Source organism: Bidens hawaiensis, unplaced genomic scaffold, assembly GCF_021521415.1.
Source record: "Bidens hawaiensis isolate Kalapana, Puna unplaced genomic scaffold, B.hawaiensis_p1.1 tig00016744_1, whole genome shotgun sequence".
NCBI classification, from domain to species: Eukaryota; Viridiplantae; Streptophyta; class Magnoliopsida; order Asterales; family Asteraceae; genus Bidens; species Bidens hawaiensis.
The window spans coordinates 295,912-315,764 of NW_027492534.1; the positions used below are offsets into that span (position 1 = coordinate 295,912).

Sequence of the window (19,853 nt, forward strand, 5' to 3'; positions counted from 1 at the left end):
AAACAAAGTATATAACTACATATGTAACAACATAGTTGAGATTTATATGCACCAAGTCTTTGTATATGAGACAACTCTTGTAACTACCCGGTTCGTAACGATTAAGTACCTTTTTATTATTAAACAATTCATCAAGTTTAAGCAACTACCACCGTAATTGTTAATAGAAAGATCAATGAAGTGGAGCAAAAAGCATCTCCACGTACTAGTAATTAATTCTCATATCAAGTTTTCATAGCATTTGACTACTCTTATAACTAGCTGGTTTTTAATGAACAAAAACATGCATATGATCGTAGGAACTTTTTTTATTATTAAAGAGTTTATCATGCATGCTCATTAGAACTGAGAATTATACAAAGAATAAATAAGAGTAATGAATTAATTAAAGAATACAAAGAATTTTCCAACTTTCTACGTATTTTTGTATCCTAATTTTTGTTAAATCAAAGAATAAAAAATTAGAAGGTTGAGATGCATCTTCTGAGTATATGAAGTTTGTTTTTCTTGTGCTTTAATTCTTGTTTCCATACTTGCCCAATATCTTGAGAGATCTTAACGGCGTCAGCGAGGCACCTGCAAGCCCTCTTCTGGTGAATCCGGACGATATAATCCACGCTTTCCTTTCCATCCGTTTGGAAACGGGGTCTTTGGGAACCCGTTTTTAGCAAAGAATTCGGTTTCATGAAGCCAGCAAGGGACATTGCTGCGATATCCAGTTGCCAAAACAACGGAATCTACGTCGAGTGTTTCACCACTGACGAGCTCCATGGATTTGGAGCCGAATCTTTTTATCCCCGGGACGACGGTGATCTCGCCTGATCGGATTTTCTCCAGGGCACCGATGTCGAGTACTGGAGTTTTTCCGTGGTGGTTTTTGAGCTCTAATGGACCTAAACATGGCCTTTTTATGCCGTATTTGTTAGTGTTTCCGAGAATCAACCATGCTAGGATTAACAGAAGCCTGTCAAATAGCCACAGAGGTAACCATTTCATCAGCATCGTGGCTAGATCAAATGTTGATCTTCCCATGATTTCTCGGGGCAAGACATGAACCTGTAAGCAGTTAGATGTTTGATTAGTTTTAAGTTTTCTTTTAAAAACCGTTCGTACGTGTGTTTAATTAATTTTAATCGATCGAGTAGTACTTACCGAGCTTCGAACTACCATGGATGGCTTGGCATTGTGGTTAGAGAAGTCCAGTGAGAGTTCCATGCCGGAATTACCACATCCGAACACCAATACCTTCTTTTCGGCGTATTTCTCCCCGGACTTGTAATCTTTAGCATGGATGACTTCACCTGAGAACTCTTGTACATCTATTTCCGGGATTACGCCTTCGGCATTTTCTCCAGTTGCCACCGCTAGAATTTGACAGATATACTCTGTTTCGGTCTGGGTCAACCCGTTTGTTGAGACGGTAATGACCCGCCCGAGCTGGCATGCTTCGTCGAATTTAACTGACTGTACACACTCATTGAATTGCGGTTTGATATCGAACTTTTGTGCATAGTTTTTGAGATACCCGATGAATTGTTTCTTTGTTGGGTACTCGGGGTAGTCCTCGGGAAAGGGTAGTTTTGGAAGTTGGCAGAATTTTTTCGGCAGGTGAAGTTTAAGTCGGTCGTAGGTGTGTTTTTGTCAAAGAGAGGCAATGCAATCAGCTCGTTCGATGACTACATATGGATTGCATTGTTCCTTGAGGCAAGCTGACATGGCTAGCCCTGAGGGTCCGGCCCCTACTATGACCGGGCCATTGACCCACACACATCTACGATTGCCCTGACCTGAAAAGCTAAACATTCTTTGAAATATCTTGGTTTAGTGTATATAATTATATATCGGATTAGTGAGAGTAAGTTTTTATGTGAAGCTAGCTCAGATTATTTTTATTTTGTTGGTATGAATTGAAAGGCATTAGATGAGATGTATATATAGCTAACTAGGGATCAAATATTAGCATTAGCATCTTTCAAAAGCAAGCAGCCGCGCTCTCAATCATAAGTTATAAAGTTAAGTCCTTTTTTATTTTTTTATTGTATTTAAACCATAATTAGAATCTAATAAATTAATTAAATGTTTTGCTTTCATAGTGGTATTACATTTATTTCCGTCTTTTGCTTTTTAGTTGCTTCCAATGGGAATGTATATGTCTTTGATTTTGGTGCTAGGCGATATGTTATATTGTTGAAGTAACAATGGAAAACGTTTAATAGCTAAAATGGGCATCTAATGAAAAACATGTTATCCAATGTACGTGTTGATGATCTCATAAATTGAATGGATCTAGCTAGGTAAGGCATAATCAGACAACCCGTTTATTAACTACACTACGGCGAGCATGAAAGGGTTGCCTTGTGTGTTGATGTTTCTAGGCTGAACTTAGGCGTTTGTGGTAACAGTGAGGTAGGAAATGGCTAGTAAGAGTTTTGTTGTGGGGTTGTAATTAAGTTCAAAGGAGGACCTCTTGGCCTAGTAATCACAATGATCAAGCTTCACTGTTAAAAGGCGTGTTAACGCCATTTATAAAAAATCTATAGTACAGTTCTAAATCTCTGTCTGTAAAATATAGACATGTAATGTCTTATCCAAAATGAGCGCACGCATTCTATGTCTTTTGATATTCAAACGACGAATCAAAATACTTTATCAGTTTATCTTGAGTTAGGTTCATAGACTTAATCGTCCTAGAAGCGATACTTGAGCAAGTACATTATCTTTATAAAGGTGCGGACACTCCTTTAACAAGCTTCCCGATCTAGCTAGCATGTTTTCTATACATGGTAAATGGATTAACATTAAATTAATGTAGTCCACTTTAAATATCCAGATATGATATATGTTTTGATTTTAACTTGTTCGTGCAAGATAGTACAACTGTGCGTATTATTTGATCCGGAGTAGGTTACACTGCATGTTTAATTTAGCAAGTTTTAAAAATATGGAACATTTCTTTAATTTGATGTATTAAGAAAGTGCATAAGTACACCTTATAAATAATGAAAATAACCATGCCAGATACCTACCCCCATATTTTACATGCCTACTTTCTGAGTTCTATAGTATAATAATAAATTTTCAACTTGTTTTATTATATATTTTAGGGATGTTGGTTTTAAATAATTCTAAATATGTTCAACAAATAAAATTCTCAACTTAAATTTGGCTGGTGGCAGTCCCAACAAAATTACTATTTGTTTTTAACGGACCGCGATTAACGGATGCTAACTCAGTTGGTGATTTACTGACGTAGACCTTCTTCTTCGGCAGCATCACGCCGGAATCCTGCCGGAAACCTGTGTTGGGTTTTGTGAAGTCCTTGGGTTTATTTCTAATGGGCTTGATTATTATGGATATTTAGAAGGCCTGTTTGGTTTTCTTGTTCACCAAGCCTTAAACCCTAGATTAGTCTCTATAAATACCTTGTCTATGTAATTGTAAATTATGTACTGAAATAATAATATCCCTAGTTGCAGAGAGTGGACGTAGGTCTCGTTGACCGAACCACTATAAATCCTCGTGTTCGTGTGTCTTTATATTTTCTCGTTTATTATTGTGTGTTCGTTGTGAGTCGGCTATTCCGCTGCGCCACTTTGTGCCTAACAAGTGGTATCAGAGCTTCGGCTCGTTAGATTCACGTAACGTTTCGCGGTTAGGTTTATTTATGTGTTCGATCAATCCTTGGAAGAATTGTGTGTCACGATATTTAAGAAGAGGTTATAAGAAAGGAGAGGTGCAAGACTCTTGGTTTGTTGTTTGTCGTGACTTGCAAGTAAAGTAAAAAGAAAACATATTGTTTTTTTTTTAATTAAGGATTGCATTAGGTTTTATTTTTTAAAACCTTGGAATATACCAACAGTGGGGGCCGTCAATACCATCCATCCATACGTTTTATTTTCTTTTGCTGTGGTTCGTGAAAGAAAATAAAAGGAACACCGAACACCGTGTGTCACCGTTGGAGCATCGCCGGGAACCGCCGTTTACAACTGTTTTTCAACCGCAATCAGGAGAGAGACAGGTACTGTTATTCTTGTTTTCTGGGTAGGGTTTGTTCGAGTTGTTGTTCGGGTTTTGGGTGTTCAAGTTTCGGGTTATTATTCGGGTTTGCTTTGAGTTGTGGTTGGGTATTTGTTTGGCCGGAGTATTGTTGAATCTGATTCTTTGGAACCAGTGTTGAATTCGGGTTGTTTCTGTTCAACAGCCGAGTTCTTTGTGTTGGGTCGATTAAGTTTCTTGTTCGACTAGGTTACGGTTAGGGTTGGAGATTCCGTTAAAGTTTTTTTGACGATTAGTTTATCAACTTGGAACCGGTTTACTTTGATCAGTTTTTTGTTTGTCGTTATGGCTGAATACGGAAAATTTTTGTGATTGAAAAGTTTAATGGTTCGGATTTTAGTTGGTGGAAAATGCAGTTGGATGCATTACTGGGTCAAAAGGACTTGGATATGGTATTAGAAGAAAAACCTGAGAAAATGGATAAAGAAGAAGAGGCTCTATGGAATGCCAAGGACAAGAAAGCTAGAGGTGTTATTACATTGTCGTTGACGAGGAGCGTTGCATTTAGCATCATGTCTGAAACCACCACTCGTGGTATGATGTTGGCTCTGTCAAACATGTATGAAAAACCATCTGCAGCTAACAAAGTGTTCTTGATGAGAGAGCTATTCATGATGAGGATGAATGAGGGAACTTCAGTGACCGAGCACATTAAGAGTCTTAATTCTATTCTGCCCAGACTTGCATCTGTGGGAATGAAATTTGACGACGAGACCAAGGCTTTACTATTGCTATCTTCACTGCCAGATAGCTGGTCCGGGACGATGACTGCTATTACGAGCTCGGTGGGAACTAGCGAGATGACATTTGAGGGTATCCGGGATTTGGTACTAGGTGAAGATCTTCGCCGGAGAAGTGCTAAAGGGGGATCATCTTCTGAGATGTTACATGTTGGTAGGGGAAGGGATAATAGCCGTAATAGTGGAGGGAGCAAGGGTTGGGGCAGGAGCCAGTCTAGGGCTTGGCCGAGTGCGTGCTGTTGGGACTGCAATGAGAAGGGGGATTTTAGGAGTCAATGTCCAAATAATAATGTTGATAAAGAGTTGAACACTGCTGGGAATGCTTCTGATGATGTTTCTGAGGATAAGGCTCTAATTTGCAGTGAGGTAGACAATATAGACTCCGGGATCATGGATTCTGGTGCATCATTCCATGCCACCCATAGCAATGATGGTATGCAGAATGTTAAAAAAGGTGATTTTGGCAAAGTTAGGCTAGGAAACGGTGAAATTCTTGATGTGACAAGCATGAGAGATGTTGACATGGTTACTACTTTGGGCACTACTTGGATGTGTAACGTCAGGATTGTTCCAAGGCTTGATACGAAGTTAATCTCCGTTGGGCAATTGGATGATCAGGGTTTAGATGTTAAGTTTAATGGTGGAAAGTGGAAGGTGGTTAAGGAGAATCTCATTATTGCTAGGGGTTTCAAGAAGGGGTCGTTGTACATGGTGCTTGTTCCGTCTGGGGAGTTGACCACCTTTGTTAAGACGGACGCCAAAGTCGGGCTCGCCGATTCGATAGTTAAATGAGTCCAGTTTGCAAAAAAGGACTTTGGGACTTCAGGTAATCTGCTTGAGCGTATTCGGATGTCTGAACGTGTACGGGATATTCGTAGCAGTGGGAGCACGGGATGTGTTCCGACACCGTCTGGAAATCAACGTTGGGTTTCGAAGACCGAGTTTCCGAATGAAATCTCTCCTGAGAAGTTTCTGCTAGTGAGGAGTGTTCCTTTGAAAATCCCTGTATCTGATGGTTCGAGTCTATGGGAATCAGTTGGGATTGAGGATGTGAAGACGGGGGCTTTTGAGATCAGGTTGAAGCCCTCTGGGGTTTCAACGAGCCTTTCAGGTTACTGATGATAGGGCCGCTGCAACTAGGTGGATACATAGACAGGTTTGAAGTTTGGTTTGTTCTTAGGAGCTGGACCTGAAAGACTTTTGTTTCTGTGTGATTGAAGTTTACGAATTACTGAAGACATGTATTGCTTTGTGCTTGTTGGCGGACTTAGTGTTTATCGCAAGGCCTTCAAGTGGGAGATTTTTGGGTTTTGTGAAGTCCTTGGGTTTATTTCTAATGGGCTTGATTATTATGGATGTTTAGAAGGCCCGTTTGGTTTTCTTGTTCACCAAGCCTTAAACCCTAGATTAGTCTCTATAAATACCTTGTCTATGTAATTGTAAATTGTGCATTGAAATAATAATATCCCTAGTTGCAGAGAGTGGACGTAGGTCTCGTTGACCGAACCACTATAAATCCGCGTGTCCGTGTGTCTTTATATTTTCTCTTTTATTATTGCGTGTTCGTTGTGAGTCGGTTATTCCGCTGCGCCACTTTGTGCCTAACAACATGCAGCTCACCTTTATTCTACCTAACATCGTTACACCGTCTCTCTCTTTCTCCCATCATTCAAAACCTAGCCGACGTGCAAACGTCGTTGTCTCCGGCGAAGTCCACCCTCGTTAATCGTGCAACATTTAAGGTAATTGACACATCATCCACTCGTTTTGATCCCTTTAACAAAAGCCATATGTTTATTTTGTAAATCTTGTAACACTGATTTTGAATTTTTGAAAATAAGATCGGGTTTGATATCTAGGGATTGGCCATGGAAGAAGCTGAATCTGCTTCATTTTCTAATTTCCGATGTGTTTTGAAGAGGGAGAGAGACGGTGTATGTCACACCCCGCCAAGGCGGAAACGCGAGATGCGACGATCATGGTTCTCGTAGCCTTTGTTTTTGCGAAATCATTCCTAATAACGTTGTGATTCCAAGTTAGCTCCCTGAAAAACATACTTAAAAACATCAACATAAAGTTGGTGAGTTCACGGGTTTAAAAACACGATGTAAATGTTAATTACTTGAAAACCTCAATTGAAAATAAGTAACTGTTCCTTTTGAAAACATTGTTAATATGTACGTATTTTATAGTGGCTCATAGTTTTACTCAAAAACTATAATAATTATATGTAAGTGTTTTGTAATACTCCATAGTTTTATTCAAAACTATATTTATATGTAAATGTTTGGTACCGTTCCATACTTTTACTCGAAAAGTATGATAATAATATGTAAATGTTTCGTAATGCTACATGATCTTACTCAAAAACTATATTAATATATAAATGTTTTGTAATGTTCCATAGTTTTACTTGAAAACTATAATAATATGTAATTATTTCGTAATGCTCCATAGTCTTACTCAAAAACTATAATGATATGTAAATGTTTCGTAATGTATATATGTATTCATCACGTTTGGTAATTTTCCTTAGAACATGGTAAAATTTAAGTGCACTTGATAACAAAACAAGGTAGTGAGACCCTCGTGGTATAGCTAAAACCGTGGGTTATATAATTATATAATTATAACGATAAACAAAACAACCATTGTTGCCTATTCGTAGACTTGCAAGGAAAACGAAATATATGTGATGCAATGAGCTCATAACCAAACCAGACAATCGTATTTTGCCCCTGTTCAGCAATGCTCACCTAATTAGGACGCTCACCTAATTAGGACAATAAACATTCATAATGGTAAGGTTGAGTGGCAACCTTATGAATGGGGCATGTCTTACCCAATAGATCTATCAATATTTCCTCGGCTTATATAAGTTAATGGTTATGATAATGATATGGGGACTTCTAGCGCTATTTTACATGAAACTCATGCTCACCATAAAAGGTCGTATCTTGTTTTCTTGTTATCGCGTAAAAATAATATAGTATGATTCTAAATAAGTTCAAGCATATTAAAAAAAATGTTTTTGAAAATGAAGAATGAATATGGAAGTATGTTTTCCCCCGTAGTTATAATACAATAAAACAGTAAAAAGGGGTCGTGAATCGTGAACTCACCTCGCGAGTTTTGATTAATGAGCGTTGGACAATACAAAGTCTCGATGAACTAGCGACCTAGATATGACCTAGTGATGTGCTAAAAGTATTTATTAATTTATTAACTAAGTAAATACTAATCTAAACACTAAGTAATAATTCTAGACTCTTAACTTAACTAAAACTACTAACCGGCAAGTGAACCGATCGACTCTAGTACAGCTAAGTAAATCCGGATATCGAACCCACTCTTTAAATTACGTTAATTAGCTAAATTTAGACTTAACTACAGATACAGCTATTTATTTATTATTATTGGAGGGTTTTACTAATAAACTTATATTAAACTAATATTTAATCACTAATTAATAAAACTTAAGACGACTAAACTTAGAAGTTGGACTTAATTCAGACAATGATGGAAAACCACCTAGGCTAGAATCCCCAAAGTTTTAGTTATCACTTAATCAGAAAATGCTTGTTATGAAACTGGGATCATAAAATATTCACTTAAAAGAAAACCCGAGCAGGACCCTTGACCCTTCTCAAAGAAGACACCTATGGATTTCTATTATGTTCTTAAAAACACCAGCTTTAATATTAAACTTCCTTACGGTTATCTAATCAATTATGAACGAGTACCATTATACGAAATCCTACCTTACAGCGCGGAAAACAAAGGCAGGTTAATAAATTCATTCGATATTAATAGACAAAGTTGAAAAATCAAACCTAGACGGACTCCTTACGAAGAATTAAATTTAGCAATCTTAATCAACCAAGACCTATCAAATAACCTATCACCTTACAGCTTTTTAGATTAGCAGCGCACATTTATTTATTTGATTGATAATATTGTTTCTATGATCTTATTATAAATCAATCACAAACTAGTCAAGAACACACAGTAAATGACCTAACAGAATCCTATTATATGACGGGTAATCACCAAAGACTCTGTGAAACAATACAATTCACCAAATAAAACCAAGCATACATATGCATCAAATAAATCATATTAAACTCTTTACTGAGTCATAAAACCATAACGAAAAGCAAATCCCAAATAAAATCAAACGTCAATCAAAGGTTTATCATAAGCCTAGGCAATCTAAGGGTTTAGCCAACAACCATACTCAAGACCAAAAGATAATAAATAGGTTCAAACAATAAATTCATGACAAAAGTAATAAATTCAAACCGAATAATAATACTGTTTGAATGAGTAGGTATTAAACCCGGACACTCTCTACTTGAACCAACGGATTTCTTTCTTTTTTTTCTTGAGTCTAACTTTCTGTCTCTTTTTTCGAACACCAAAGAAACTCCTATTCTTGTGTCTGCTCTTAAAATAATACTTATATTCCTCCAAAAGAATTGTTCCTTGCCTCTCAAGTTATTTTCTTTTTATGTTCACAGCAGCCGACTTCAATTTGTAGCTTGTCTGTACGTTGCATAAGCTTGTGGGCCAATCCAACTTGACTTCCTTTATCCACGGCCAACTAACATTAATAAATTTAGCCCAACCAATAATTAATAATTAATCTAACCATTAGTTTATTAGTAGCCCAAATACAAGAGTATTAAGCGAGCCCACTCTGATTTGTTGATGCTTTCGAAACCGTGGTCAATTTAACACTTTATTCAAACAAATAATTGGTCATATGAACTTGTATTTAAGAATCTTTTTCTCCATAAAAAGCATAAAGAAAATTAATATATATCAAGTTTATCTAAAGTTTCGCTCATTGGTTTCATGTTTAATATAAATGCTCAATTTTAGCTCATTGACTCTTAAAATCTTTAAAACTCACATATGAACCAACTAAGAAAATATTCATTAAAAATCTAGCACAAAAGTATTAAAAGTGTAGGGAATATGCATACAATAATATATATATTTTAGACGATATCACCTAGCATGTAGTAGATTGCTTTAATATCGAGTGGGTATTTTATTATTGGACAAGTCGGTTTATGCAACGTGTTCACCCAACACATTAGATTTATGATTATTGTGTTACAACCCGTTAATGATTTTCTCTAGTTTCATTAACCTCGTATTTGTAAGAAATACATGATTCCATTATATGTCGATCATGAAACTTGATCGACTAAATTAATATTATTACTTTATTTATTTATATATACCATGTTATTACGTTTAGTGAATATATTTCCTCCGAAAATATACTTAATTTTTATTCAGTGTCATCGCCTTATTACAAACAGACGTTCTTGTGGCGTGTGTATGTATTTTAGAAAACATTTCTATGTAAATAACCAAATATATATTCTCAACATATAATTTCAAACCGTTGTTCGTTTAAGTATAAAAATATATACACAACATATGTTTTCATAAAACCTTTTTAAATAGTCAAATAGATATACACACACACCCCTATATATATATATTATCAAAATGTGTCGGTTTTTCATGAAAGCTTTTGTAACGAAAATACCTTATAAGTTGTCATTTTTTCCGACACGGTCGTTTATCCGATCAAGTTCTTACTCGTCACAAGATAATCCATATTTTGTATAAAATATCTAACCAACTTTTGCCAACCATTTTCACATACAAACCATTCATGAAATTAGCTTTTCATGTACACACTAGCAAATCCCCTTTTCGTCAATATAAATCATACTTTATAAAACCGAACTATATATTTATAATACCCGTTTAACAATAACTTGTAGTTAGTGTATTTAGCCATACATTAGTCCACTAACAAACCATTTAGTCAAATAATCCATAATTTACCACAATACTCATATCTTTAACTATATAAGTATGCTTAGTGCGCGCAAAATGTTCTTGCATCAACTTCTTAAATCTTAACATTTCAATTAAAGTCTCACTAGCTTAGTGTATGGTTTTACACCGGTTAGTGTATTTATCAAGTTTATGTTCTCCTTAATGTATTCCTTGTTTCTTATTCTTTCATTAGTGTGTTGGTTTGGGTGAACATCATTACTACATAAACACTACATATAAGTAAAGAATAGATTAAGTTTTGCTCACTATTAGTGGAAACTCCTATGATTAGTTAAAGAAAGAAGATCATGAAATCCTAGCACTTCCGTACAGCCTTTAGCACTTGTGTACAACCTCTAGCGCTTGAATCCTTGAAGATGGTAGAGTGTAGAGTGACTTAGATGTAAACCAAGAGGGAAGAGATCCAGTTTGAGATACGGTCGAGAGAGCAAATGTGATCCAATGCCTCTGAATTTTGGATATGTTTTACTTCAATGAGTTATGAGAACATAGGAAAAAGAATCAGTAGATTTGGAGTTCGTTTGATACCTAAACATGGGCTGTGAGCAGAAGGTAGCACAACAGCTACGGATTCTGCGCAGTCCAGCAATGAAGCTGATTTGGTGGTCGAAAACTTAACCAAATTGAGTGAGACCAGTTGGGAATTTTAGCTAAGACATAGAAGTTTAATATACAGGTGGAAATTCAAGATTTTGAGGTGTGGAGAGGCAGATACGGTCGTCCAAAGCAGGCTGCTCGGTTTGGGCAAAATCTGGAAAGAGGGTGAGAGAGAGCCGGATGTGTGTTAGCTTCGGTTGAGAGAGATGGAGAGACTGAGTTTTGTGTGTTGTGTTTACTGAAATGGATATTGTAGTGTCAAAATGTGGATCTGCACTGCTTATAAGAAGGAGAAGGCATGACTTTTACACTAACTAAATCATGTATGCATGGACTCTTGAGTGTAATATTGGTTTTGAAAATGTGAAACAAAAGGCATGGGTTTTATAATAAACAATTCATAAATTATGGATGATATTTGATTGTTGAGTGAGTTGGTTTGAAAATTGGTGTGGAGTTGGTAGCATAAATGATGACCGAACAAAGAAGAGGGGATAAGAGGTTTACTTGTAGGATGATGAAAGATGAGCTCATGGAACTTTGATTGACCACCATAGATTTGGTGTTACATATACAAGTGTTTAAAGTAACTAGGATGTTTTAGGACCAAATATTCATTGGAGATTAGATGCTAAACATTAACCTTAAAGTTCACATGTTTATATGTTGGTAATATAACTCATCGTAGAATTTTAAAATAAATAATACACGCTCGTAATATTGTTTCGTATTTGATGTTTGGATATTTTATAGTTATTAAAGATAATCGTTTAAATTAGAATTCAAACCTTTTGGTTCATCTACATGTATATTCGAGTTTTTTTTTAATATCACCAAAGTTCGTATTGGTTGGAAAATTCGAAAGTTAGAGTAATTTGAATAAAAATAAATTAGTTAAATGTTATGTATTGTGCATGTGCGGGCTTATGCTAAACTAGTTGTAATTAGAGTTAACCTTAGTTAATCAAGTGGGAATTACCGTAAAGAAATTAGTTTTAATATATGTACGGAAGGTGACCGTTTTAGCAGGGTGTCACAGTGTAACGATATTAGGGAGAATGGAGATGAGTTGCAGGTTTCTGGCATGATGCGGCCGGAGAAGAATGATCCACGTCAGCAAATCACTAACGAAGTTAACATCCGTTAGTCACGGTCCGTTAAAAACAAATGCCCTTTTAGTTGGGACCGCTACTAGCGATGGTTAAAGTTGGGACTGTTATTTGCCAATAGGGTATAGTTAGGATTGTTTAAAACCAATATTCCTATATTTTATTAGAATAGTTTATATATAATGTTAACTTATAATCTATAATGAACTATGACTGTGTGCCAATGTGCCATACAAAAGGTTTGAGAAACCATGGTAAAGTAGTAAACGCGCAAACACATAGGATAGAAGCTGATAATCTCAATTTGAAGGCTCAGTTTAAAAAGAGAGTCAAGGTCTTAATTAATTGATTAACTGAGTGTTAAGATACACTTTATTTGAAAAGTCAAATATTATGTTCTATATCATCACGTGTTCTTATGGTTGAATGTAATTAAAACTTAAGTATTTAGACATCGAAACTAGTGAATTAAAAATAATTGTTAGCCTTAAATGATCAATGAATAAGTTATTGTTCTTGTAGCACGCATGTATGTTTCGGGTAATCCGGTTGGATACCACCTAATACCTCATATGTTCCATGATTGCTGAAAATTTTATAACAAATCCATATATACTCGGTCACATACCCAAATACCCTATCGAATGACGAATGCTAGGGCTTCCAGTTTGCCTGCAAGGGTCGCTTGCAAGCCCGTTTTCCACACATAACTCTCCGAAGCCTGGTCAACCACTCATTGTTGTCCCATTATGGTTTTAAAATAGTAGATTGGTTCTATGAGAACTCTAGAAATTGCGTCCTATATTTATCCATTCAAACCGACCACATTTCTCCCTCACCTAAGTGATTTGCCCTATTATTAAAAGAATCATTTCTAGCCTTAGATTGTCACTAAATGGTATGACGACGGAGCAGGTCTCTTAATTAGTTTTGCTTGTTTGTATATAGACAGACACATTGTTTGGATCAAATACATATTAAATTGTCGTTCTAGGAGCATGAATTGAAGAAAATCTCAAAATGACGGTGGTAAATTGTAAATAAACAATCGATTAATTACAGTTTTATGAATCAGACCGCATAATCAGTTAAGCTTGAAATTACAAAGCTTGATGTTTGGGTTTGGGGGGGGGGGGGGGCTAACGGGTTTAGTAGGATAGAGATAGATCGATTGATTAAAAAAAATATCAGCCTAATTCCTTATTAGCCTACTAAGACAAAATCATCTTTTTAGGTGATCCCCATTAATATATTATCAATCTTCTATTTGTATTCTATATTTAAGTTGTTTTAATAGCATACTTATTTTTTGACTTAGAGTCATTAAAAATATTAAAATTTACAATTAAAGAAATTCAATAATTAAAAGATGTATTATTGTAAAAAAGAAATTAAATTGTATGGTGTATGGTGCATTTATCGGAGTTTTAGGAAGAAAAAATAAATTTGATGTTATTCAAAAATATATATATACTTGTTTTGTTCGGCCCATTATCACGTGCTAAACGCCTCAATAGGGCCCTCCGTACTCAGTAATGCTAATGCATCTACGTGGGCTACGGGCTGACCTCATGGGGGCCCATTATGGATGGCCTAATCATTGAGCCTAATACCTAATCCAACCCATCATTTTGATTTTTTTTTTCTCTTTTTAACGGTGTTTGAAACTACCCCTAATATTCTAATACTCGAAGAATCCAAATCACTATATTCTTAAATTTCTTTACGCTGAATCTAGAATGCTATCAGACAAAATTTCATGCAAGTCCACCCCTCCAAAGTCCGTCGCTGCTCTTACCTAGCAAAATGGGAGCTCAAATTTTCTGTTCAACTGCGGAAATTCAAGTTGAGCTGTGTTTATTTTTCTTAACATCTCACACTACCTTAATCTACTCCTAAATTTATACCACTTTATTCACAATGGTATTTAAACCCCGTCACTTAAAATGGACTTCATTCTGACACCTTATCTAACACACCTAATATCATTGCCTCTTGAATTCTTTAATCTATTTTATTGATCTCAACATAAATTTTTTTTAATTGATAATTTTGATATTACATGGTCGACACCAACCTTAAATTTTAAAAGCCAGACCAAACTCGTTTTACCATCGCACAACGAACCTAAATTTTAATTATTCAACCATATATAAACTTTGTACGTTTAAATAACAAATATTTTTTTTTTCCAAAACTTTAGCTTAATAAAACACAACCTCTTTCATTTTCAAGATTATGATACCATCAAGTCAATACTTGATATGCAGGCGCTCATTCATCATATAGCTGTGTTCCGATAATGACCATGCAATCAAAAGATCACATTATTGCAGATCCTTTCATTAAAATGCATCCCTATGTTCGTACACCATTAATGGCGATTGCAAAGTTTCAATTACGCGTTTTATTTTAAAATTCCTTGGCAAATGCAAATGCAAAAGCATAGGAAAGTATATGTTTTTTTTATACTGAAGAAACACTAAGTGACCCCGGGCAGATTATGGGTAATCTGGGGGCTAAGTAATGTTTCCCACGAAGGTTAGGTCCAGCAGAGTAAGTTGTACTTCAAGGAACCTGCAAAACAGACACCGTAAGCTCGTCACTGAGAAGGGGGGGGGGGGGTTCCTCCTTGTGACCACCCTCCGGCGTGAGAATCAGTCTATATTGCTCTTTAAATATAAAAGTATATGAATACTATTAGAGCAATTATCAAGTAAGTTATACGAGATAGTAGATGATGAAATGATAATACCATTTGCTGTCTTTTATAGCCGAAGGTGGGTTTCCAAGGGGTTTAGCCGGCCCAACACGCTACCAACTGTAACCTATGCACGTGCCCTACCTGTGAGTGGTGGATAGGTAGCGGCTGACACAGAGCAGGCGTGCCGTGCACTCTTCGTCTTCTACCAACTGCAGGCTAGGCACGTGGTCTGGCAGGAGTTGGTGGGCAGGCGGCGGCTATTGGTCACAGTGCTGTGGCGTGCTGTCTGCCACGCTGCTGTCAGTGAGCTGTCGCATTCTTGGTCAGATCTTTTGTCTTTACCTCGTCAGGTATCACGCAAAAGATCCTCCATCATACAGACTGGCCCATTTTGGCGGGAGTTTTCCCCCTCCCGCCTCTGCTCATTCTTTCAGGTGACACTGAATATTTGTAAGTGTTAAGCCTTATGCGTGTAGCTATGCTGTGCGGGTAGCCTTCCCTGATGGCTTGTATCCGCAACTGCGGGAACAGGCGGGTTACTTTACCATTGGGAGGCTTTTCCCTGCGTATGCAGCTTGCATACTGCGCGTAGGCTTCTCTGAGCATGGTGGGTCCTGCGGGAGTAGATGGTCTTTGCGCAGACATCCCTGTTCAAGGTGAGTCATGCGGGACCAACTGAGCCCTGCTGGGACCTACCTCTTCAAGTCCCCCCAGTCCAATGTTCTTTTCACGAATGTCTAATAAAGTGAGGTGAACTTTTGGACTTAAGCAAAGGGTTTTGAAAAGGGGTTTTTGTAAGGTTTTCCATGGGGGTTCTTCCCGCGGAAGTCCTTGTCACTTGCAGAAATTCCCGAGTTTCCTGCTTGGTCTTTGGGTATGATGCGGGTAGGTCTGTAACCTCCTCGCAAGTCAGGAGCATTGAGTCTTAGTTGTGCGGATTCTCCCTGTGGTTCTGGTAGTTTTTTGAACATAGTGATCAATTATGTTTAAACCACCAATTCCATCTTGGAGCCTCAAACAACGTAGTACTCGATGTTCCCGCTATGCGGGGATATTATTTCCGTTTTCACAAGCATTGCCCAGAAGATCCTTCCTGGTTTCAATTCTCAGCGGGTGCTAGGTATGTGAAGGGTTTTGCCTTTACACTGTACCTGCATCCGTCTTATGGTTACTTTACTTCCAAGGTATTCCTGGCGTCCATTCCCTGCGGGTGCTAGGTATGTGAAGGGTTTTGCCTTTACACTGTACCCGCACCCGTCTTATGGTTACTTGGTTGCCAAATATTTTGGCTTCAATTCCCTGCGGGTGTTAGGTATGTGAAGGGTTTTGCCTTTACACTGTACCCACACCCGGCTTATGGTTACTTGTTTGCCAAGGTAAGGGGTATTTTCCCGCTTACTTTTTCGAACCTTAGTCTTCAAAAAATTTTTTAAATTTTGAAATTTGAAGAGTTGGTGGATGGATAACAACCCAATACCTCAAACGTCGTGCGACGGTTTCTTCTGACTGTGTCAGGACGTGCCAGAAGTTATGGCGACATGACATTATGTGGTCATTCCAGTTGCTTTTTCAGGCGCGTGGGCACGGGATTCCGGGCGCGTAGCCGCGAAATCTCTGGCACACGTCCTTTTGACAGCTGTTGCCAGCTTGCCTTTGCCACGTGTCATAGTTTCATTGCACCTTTGACTTCTCTCTCTTCCGTATTAAATTCACCGCATTAATTGCGATTAGTATATAAAGGGGGAGAGGGTTATTTGCAATTCACACTTTTCACTTTCATATCTTCTTCTCAAGTAATTTCCGGCGAATTTTTCTGTTCAGTAAAGCATTACCCTGAAATCTCTTTTCATCTTTCTTCCACCATGCCTTCTCATGATGCTGATGACCAGAAGACTGCTGGCGAATGCCAGTGCTCTCTTCCTGTCGATCTGTACCAGTATATTGTCAGGAAGTTCATGCTCGAGTCTCTCGAGCCTGAGTTTCCTGAACCCCACCATACTGTGTACGATGCCCCTAGTGGCAAGATCGGGGTTTATGCTGCATTCTTTGTCTACGGAAACCTTAGGTTTCCGTTGACAAAGTTTGTGTACCGTGTTCTGGAGAGGCACGGTGTGCACCTGACAGAGGTGCACCCCATGGCCATTGCCAAGGTCCGGCACTTTGAGTGGGTGTGCCGGATACTGGGCCTTGAGCCCCTCGTTGACCGTCTGATGACCTTCTACACTTGGAGGTGCATCCAGGGGTGGTACACTCTTACAACCCGTATCAAGGGTTTAAAGATTTGTACCACCGAGCGGAGTCTTCGCTCGTGGAGAAGAGAGTTCTTCTTCATATCCGCTCGCGCCATCCCCATCGCCATGAAGTTCAAGAATGGCCAGGCGCTTCCGAACCTTCCCGCCCTCAACTACGAGGAGGCGGAATGGTTCTCGAAGATATCCCGGGTCCAGTCCCCGGTTTTCCGTTTTCCGGAGTCGGCGATGGTGATGCTGGGGATGAGCCGGGTGTGGAAGGCGGCGAATGCGGATAAGGTTCCGATCGTCCTTGAATATGGTTCGAACTCTGTCCCTTATGGTACGTCTTGTTTCATTTTGCTGACTTCGATTTTTTCTAACTTTCTTGTTGATTTCAGAGGGGAACGATCTTCAGTCGCTCCTGAACCCGCGGGAGGAAGATGGTCCCGCGCGGATGGGTACTCGTGCTCTGGACGAGAACGAGTTGCCCATCTTAGAGCAGACCGCGGGTCGGTTCGTGGAGGTTTACCCGCCAGGCCAAGAGATCCTGAGCCACCGATGGCCAGGTAAGCCTATCTTCTACCCTGAACCTCTCAATGCTGTGCCTGCTGCTGGAGTTGACATTTCTTCTTCTGAGGAATCCGCAGAAGGTCCTCCACTGGTGCGGAAGAAAAAGGCTGCCGTCGGGAAAGGCAAGGAGAAGGTGGCCTCTACGGCCGACCCGGTAGTCCTATCTGACTCGGAGTCAGATAGTGCAGAGGTGGCGGGGGAGCCCGGTGGTGAGGAGACCACCGCTCCGGAGGCTGTAGCTGTTACCTCCGGGGAGGCAGCGACGACGACGGTTACCGGTGTCAAGAGGCCGGCTCCATCGGGTTCGCCCCCGCTCGTCCGTACGTTCAAGCTCAAGAAACCCCGTAAGTGCCCCCATAATTCTTGTCTAGATTTGTTGTTTCAAATAAATTTTTCTAACACTTTTGCTTGTGCAGGTGTGGATGTTGACGCATTCCAGGGTGGAGTTGGAGCAAGTATTCCCCCGCCAATGAGGGAAGGCTCGGTCAGCCTTCCCGAGGCGTCGACCCAGGCGTCTGTGCCTGCTTCCGCTGGTTCCAGCCTTCCTGAGGCTGTTCCAGCTGAGAAGTTGTCTCCGCCGGCCGTGAGTGCAATTTTTACAGCATCTTTCACGGAGCCGGCGGTTACTGTTGCTGAGGAGGTGGCGCCAACAATGGCTACCACAGCGGCTGCCACTATACCTGCGCCACCGGCACCGATGGCCGGACCATCAGGTACGCGCCGGGCTTCCCGCCGATCTATGCCACCTTCCCGTCTACCTGACCTGTTGGATGGATTTCCTTTAGGTTCAGGTGATGGGTTTGGCGGCTATCGGCCTGTTATTGACCCTACAGGTACGTAGGGTTCTTTTTCCTTTGTATATTTTTATCATCTTTTCCTAACTGCCTTTGTTTCTTTTGCAGTGTCGGATTCCAATGAAGTGTATGTTCCAAGATGGAACATACGCCGAGGAACAACCCTTCGTACCCCTGTGGAGTGCGTGGACTGGGCTCGCCACGCTGCTCCTCATGGTGCGTTGGGGGAAGCCATGGCTAGCTACCAAGAGGGTAGGCTAACCAATGAGCTTCGGGTTCTCCAGGCCCGGACGCAGCCCCGCGTCGAGCTGCTTTGTCGTGAAAACGACAAGTTAAAAGCAGCTCGCGCCAAAGATGTATCTGAAGCGCGGGCTCTTCGGGAGGAGAACCGGCAGTTGGCCGCTGCCGCAGCCGAGAAGGAGAAGGCATTCAAGGCCCTCGAGGTTGAGGTCCAGGCGCGACTCGAGGCCCGCTCCAAGGCTGCCCAAGCTGTGAATGAACAGCTTCGGCTGGCTAAGGAGACTGCGCGAAACTCAACTGAGAGGGCTGCCAAGGCTGAAGCTGTTGCTGAGCCGCTTCGCGAAGAGAATGAGCAGCTTAAATGCAAATTAAAGGCTCTTCAGCATGCTCATGACGCCTTGGCAATGGAAGATGCCAAGAAGCTGCAGGAGATCCTTGACCAGAGGGGGGTGCTTGACCGCACTGAAAGGAAACTCAAAAGCGTCGAAGAGGCTGCCGCCAAGGAAGTTCAACTTGCCAACCTTGATAAAAGCGTAGCCGAACGTGCTTACAAAGAAAGTCAAGCTACCCTCCAATGGCTGCTTCGAGAAGCGTTACCTCAGGTATCTTTATCTTTTTCTTTACGCTTTCCGCTCGTAATTAGAAAATGTTCTAACTTGTATTCTTTTGTAGGTTGTGCGTCGGGTCCTTTCAGAGACCTCTTATGACGATGCGATGAGCGCAGCCCTCAACGCTTCTCATGAGGATGGGGAGAAGACTGGCTTCCTGCTTGGTCTAGGGTTTGCTGAGAGAGGCTTTCCGCCCTCCAACTTCCCTTTATTCAATGTTAATACTGAAGCTGCTTATGACCAGGCTGTGAACCAGTACGCTTCCTTCCCGCATCCAGTGGTGGAAAAGGTGAATGAAGCTGCTGCTGCTGATGATGG

At 39.7% G+C, this 19,853-nt stretch overlaps 1 pseudogene; it reads right to left on the reverse strand.

Annotated features, from left to right (window-relative positions):
• Window positions 1-461: 461 nt before the first annotated feature.
• On the reverse strand, window positions 462-1,826 carry LOC143551918 (putative indole-3-pyruvate monooxygenase YUCCA8; annotated as a pseudogene).
• Between the last annotated feature and the right edge of the window lie 18,027 nt (window positions 1,827-19,853).